The 6266-nt window shown below is 34.4% G+C and overlaps 1 long non-coding RNA gene across 1 annotated transcript; it reads left to right on the top strand.

The window, feature by feature from the left end:
* The first annotated feature begins 1817 nt into the window (after window positions 1–1817).
* LOC107903924 (uncharacterized) lies at window positions 1818–3121 on the top strand. Its single transcript, XR_001686016.2, has 3 exons — window positions 1818–2450; window positions 2540–2670; window positions 2873–3121. It is a non-coding gene; the product is annotated as an uncharacterized lncRNA (long non-coding RNA).
* Window positions 3122–6266: the final 3145 nt, after the last annotated feature.

Genomic DNA, 6266 nt, shown 5'->3' with positions numbered 1-6266 from the left:
GGACGAAGAGGAACTCAACATGTGGAAATAAGGTTTTATTTTTTTCACTTTTTTCCAGCTAACATTTTTTAAGGGAAGATGATTATCCTTAGCTAATTTTTGAAATTAATAGCGATTAAATTGCTCAGATTTTTTTACACAATCAACTTACTTAATTTCAAATTTAAAAGAGACTAGAGAGGTCTTTTTCTCAATTTTATGAAAATAGCTTTTGGCCCTTATTTGCTAACGTCAACAAAATTAATAAATATTAATTTTTCATTATTTTGTGGTAATTTGACAAACAATACAAGTTCAAAAGTAAAAAAAGACGAAAAATTAAATGAAATGCTAAAATGATTTTTTTTGTAAAGTTCAAGGGTCAAATAAGTCATTATCACAATATAAAATATATGCGTATTTCAAATTTTATATAATATAAAATAAAGTTTATTTTGGTCACTCTAATTAAAATAATTGTTCAAATTGATTACTATCATTAAAAATTTCGTTAATCCACTAACAAATTATTGACATGACATCTTTTAATTTTTTTACTAAAGCTAGGGACCTCTTTATATTTAGTCCAAAATTTTTTATTTTTGTTTATTTGTAACATGAAGATTTCAATGGTGGCATCATCAACATTTGAGTCCTCTTTTTAGAAGAGGGAATCCAATGACTACGATGACGAACTATGACCTCATCGTTTTTAATGAGCCTACCTACCGGCAAAACACCACAGACCACCCTACTGCCACTGTCAACCACAACAACGTTGCCTCTACTGTCACTTTAAGTAAACCTTCTCTCTTTTACTTCCATTTTTTTATAACAATATTTTCCAACAGTTTAGTAACTTTAACACTCAACATTTACACATTGTGTAATTTAGTCTTTTTTATAATTTTGCTTTTCTTTGTGACATTAAGGGTTAATTTTAAAAGAATGAGAATATATGAAAATTATTATCATGAACTTTTTGGTGTTTCTATTTTCGGTATTTTTTTATCAAATTTAGCTGATAATTTTTTTAGCTTTTTAGGTGAAAAGGTCACAAAGAAAAACAAAACTACAAAAAGGACCAAATTACATAATGTGTAAATGTTGAGGATTATTTTTTTTAGAATCAAGACTAAATTGCACAATGAATAAATTTTAGGGTTAAAGTTACTATTATATCAAATTTAAAAAGCCACCATGTCATCTTTCCATTAGTCATTTAACGGTTGGTGGCCAAAAAATAAAATTAAATAGTTGGACGATCATTTTGTAACTTTCCATAATTGGTGACAAATAAAACTTACTAATTATTGAATGGCAACTAATGAAATTTTCCAAAACTATAACGGAATGATATTTTAAATACATATTTAAGCTAAAAAAAAATTTAAATATCAAAATTGAAAAGGTAGATATACCTCAAAGGTGACATGTGAATTAAACCTTAAAAAAATTAAAATCCTTTTCTATTAATAATTTATAAAATATATGAGTATTTCAAATTTTATATAATATAAAATAATAAATTATTTTTCTAACGCTTATTTTCATCTCACTTTTCTCAATGCATTTGTAAGTGATAATGTAGTTCGTCAGGCATTGCTTGCGAAACTAAACCATAAGACTGTAAATCAAAAGTGTTTGGGATGAATAGTTTATAAATAATTTGATTTTCTCGTTTTCAGTTTCATTTATTAGACGAGTTGAACACAGAAAAAGTTTATTTAATTTATTTATGTTTATGAATAAATTTATTTATATTTGTATAAAGCTTGTTTTTTTTTTTTTTGAAATAAAGTTCATTTAATACTTGGGCCTAAAAGACTAAATCAGAGAAGTTTACAACAACCCCAAAGGAAAAAACGAAAGGAAAAACTAAATAACAGGAAAACAAAAAATAGAAAACCAAAAAAGCAACCGGCCCCAAAATAAGAAATTGTCTTCTCATTTCTACAATCTTCCAAGTTCTTTGCAAATCTGAAATCCCCAAAGAATAAACGGCTAACTCTTCCAAATTCTAGCAAATAGTCAACCAGAAGAGGAAGCAAGTTGAGACAAACAACTAGATTACAAAGTTTCTCAACCCAATCGACTTCACAGAAAAGGAATTATGGTGGTCGACTGAATTGTCGATCAGAATCAGCCACTTCCAAGACTTTCAATGGTGCGTCTTCAACCCAGAACGAATCCTCATCAGTTCTCAAACCTTCAACAGCCATTGCATGCGCTACCCCATTTCCTTCTCGCGTAACGAATTAAAATCGACAATAAGAAAAATTCCTCGCCAAATTCTTGGCATCCCAATTGAATGGTCTGGATTCCGAGTAATCTTCGCTTGTTTGTTGTATGTTTTGAATAACCAACTTTGAATCACTCTCAAGAATGACGTTTGTGAATCCCAAATCCCGTGCAAATTGGAGCCCATACAGTACTGCAATTGCTTCAGCAATCACCACCGATCGAACCAGGTTATGCCCTTTAAACCCCGAACCCATTATAAAGCCTTCCTTATTTCTTATGATGAAACCTGAAACTGCATGTTTTTCTTTTGCAACAGAAAGTCTCGCATCGACATTAATTTTCACCCACCCTTGCGGAGGGGGAATCCATTTTACCATGGATTGGGGTTTAGGATGTTTCAAAGTCAATGTGCTACCCCAATATTCCATACCAAAACCCCTAATAAAGGTAACAACTTCTTCTGTACTTTGCATCTTTTTCTCATGGACATATTTGTTTCGAGAAAACCAAAATGCCCAAATTGTAATAGCAATCTCATCTTTTCTGTTACTGGCTGAATTCTCCAAAAGCCAGTTCAACCACTCATTAAAATTTGAATTTTCCAATGAACTCGGCCACTAAAAATTTAATTTGAACCAAACTTGTGCAGCAAACAAACAATTACGAACAACATGGGTAGAGGATTCATAAAGCTGTCGGCAATGCGAACATTTGTTATCAGTGATCAATCTCCTAAAATGTAAGTTTTGATAAGTAGGTACATAATTTTTTTGCAAATTTTCATATTAAGATGTGAATTTTTGAAGGACACATTAAGCTCCATATTTGCTTGAATAGCTTTTGCTCATTTAAATTCACATTTGAGGGATCCAATAGCATCTTATATCCGCTTTTCACAGAATATATGCCTGAGTTTTCGTTAGACCAAACTACTTTATCAGATTGATTAGTAATAGGAAGAAGAAGACTCACAATTTGATCAGCTTCTTCCACTGTAAAGGTTGAATAAATGAGGTCTTTATTCCATCGATTAGGATTCTGCAAAATCAAATCAAACACACATTCCATTCCAGCCACCTTGCCTGTAGAAATAAGTCGTTGATCTTTCCCTGGCAACCAATAATCTTGCCATATTGCACAGATGTTCCAGATCCAATCCTCCATTTCAAACCAAAGACTAAAAGTCCTTTTGCACACCAGATACTTTTTCATACAAGCAATGGATTAGCTCCTAGAGAAGCCTCTATGAAATTTGATCCATTAAAATATTTTGCTCTAAGTAAACGCGCTGCTAGCGAACCTGGGTTTTCCATTAGACGTCAGCCTTGCTTCGCTAGTAGTGCAATATTGAACTTGGACAAGTCTTGAAACCCCATCCCCCCTCCTCTTTTGGCACAAACAACTCTTTCCACGAACACCAATGAAGACATTTTCTTCTAGCTTCCTTTTTCCACCACAAACGGGCTATGACAACTTCCAGTTATTTGCAAACAGACGACGATAGTAAGAAACAATTCATAGCATACAAAGGAATAGCCAGAAGCACAGCTCTAATAAGAACCTCCCTCCTACCCATAGAAAGTTATCTCAAGCTCCAACTAGATACCTTCTTGATTAACCTATCTTTAAGCTCCTTAAAAGCCCGCTTCTTATTACACCCCACCATTGCTGGAAAATTGAGATATTATTCCGAATTAATGCTCCAGTTAACCTTCAAAATTTGACACACCTCAACTCTTTTATTCTGATTGACATTTGGGCTGAAGAAGACCCTAGACTTGTCGAAATTAATTTCTTGACCCGAACTCTGGGCATAAACCTCTAAATTTTCTTTAAGCACTTTAACCCCATCAATTGTTGCATTTCCAAAAATAAAGCTATCGTAGGCGAAAAACAAGTGGGTAACCCGAGGAGCGTGCCTATTTATACGAAAACCATTAAGAACACCCATTGTAGCTGCCATTCAAAGAAGAGCAGACAAACCTTCTCCACAAATAAGAAATAAATAGGGACTAATACGGTCCCCTTGATGAACACCCCTTGACAGGAGAAACGAATTACCCACCTCCCCATTCATAACCATAGAATAAGAGACCGAGGTCGCACAACGCATGACTTTCTCAACCCACTGATCCAAGAAACCTATCCTTTGAAGCATAACTTGCACAAAAAAACCATTCAACCCCGTCATATGTCTTACTCATGTCAAGTTTTAAGGCAAATGATCCATCTCTCCCTACCCGTTTTCTCTTTATTGAGTGCAAAATTTCGTATGATGCTATGATGTTATCAGTAATAAGTCTTCCTGGAATAAAAGCACTTTGTGCTTCATCAATGCAGATATGAAAGACCTTTTGAAGCCTATTCGCAAGCATCTTTGAAATAATTTTATATATAAAATATTACAAAGAATAATAGGCCTAAAATGAGTCATGAAATGAGGAGAACTAACCTTGGGGATCAATATAATTCTTATACTGTTTATTTCAGCCATGTTATAAAGCTCATGCAACGTCTCAATGCAAAAATCTGCCACCTCTTTACCCACAATATGCCAAAACCGTTGATAAAAAATCGCCCCTAAACCATCCTCCCTAGAAGCTTTTAAAGGGCTCATAGTTTTTAAAGCCAAACACACCTCTTCATAAGTAAATTCCCTCTCAAAATTATCGTTTATCAATTGAGATATACATGGCTCGACACCTTCCAAAATAGAATTTGGATTTCCAACACCTTTCGATGTAAATAAGTTATTAAAATAATCTGTGGCCAACGCTAATAAATCAGCATTGCTCTTATGAATATTACCCGCACCACCCACCAACTCCTCCACCCTATTTCTTCGTCGACAATTCGTTGCCGAATGATGAAAAAAATTTGTGTTTCTATCCTCATTTTTCAGCCAATTCGCTCTGGCTCTCTTCTCCCAATAAAGCTCCTCACTATCAACCTCTATGTTAAGCGCTAGTTTAATCTCCACAATTTCTCCCAATATTTCATCCGTGGGAATAGCTTCATTCAATTTAAACAACTATTGTTCCAAATATTTCCTCGTTAAAGACTTCTGCTTTTTAATTTTTTAGAACCATTTCTCAAGGCCCACTCCCACCGCCTTTATTTTACTTGGAACATCACCCAAACTATCAGCCCAAATCCTACTAACCTCTATTTCACACGATTCCTCTAAAAGCCACATTGCTTCAAAACTAAAATGCCACTGCTTTTGACGTTGATTTCCAAAATTTGAATTAGGCAACAAAGGACAATAATTTAAAAACGCATGTGACAAATAAGATAACTTAAAATTCAGAAATAAATCCCACCAAGTCGAATTCGCACTACCTCTATCTAGGCGTTCCCAAATATTATTAATTCTTGTACGACCTTTTTCCCAAGTGAACCATTGCCCACTATAACCAAGATCGGTGAGAGAACAATCTTCCATAACGTCCCAAAATCTACACATTTACCTTTCCCTCCTTGGAAGCCTGCCTTTCTTTTCAGTTGAAAAAGCAATTTCATTGAAATCCCCTATAACAACCCAAGAAATATGTGGGGAGTCATTCAATGTTCGTAACAAGTTCTAAGATGCTTCACACATAGTCTCCTCTGGCACTTTGTAGAACCCCGTACATCTCTAAGTTTTCCCCTCCAAGTCCTCATCAATCATAACATTGATGTACCTTCGTGAAAAAGATCGAAAAGTAATCTTACAATCACTGTTCCAACCTAAAGATAAACCCCCACTTCTTCCATCCGAATCAACATCTATTCCATTAGGAAAACCACACTTACGCCTGACCTTTTCCATATTACAACTCTTAAGCTTCATTTCAATTAAAAACACCACCGTGAGATTTATGTCTCTCAGCATATGCCGGAGGCGATTAGCAATTCGAGGCCTCCCTAAACCCCACACATTCCAACTCAAGAGTTTCATTGCTCCTGGTTGGCCTGCTTAGCAAGGCCTACCGATCTTTTAGTATTTTGTACCTGTAATGAAGTATCAAAAGTTTCATTCGAATCATCATTTCTAAAAACTC

This window comes from Gossypium hirsutum, chromosome D05 (genome assembly GCF_007990345.1).
Source record: "Gossypium hirsutum isolate 1008001.06 chromosome D05, Gossypium_hirsutum_v2.1, whole genome shotgun sequence".
In the NCBI taxonomy this organism is placed as follows: domain Eukaryota; kingdom Viridiplantae; phylum Streptophyta; class Magnoliopsida; order Malvales; family Malvaceae; genus Gossypium; species Gossypium hirsutum.
This window is presented reverse-complemented; position numbering and strand designations above follow the sequence as displayed.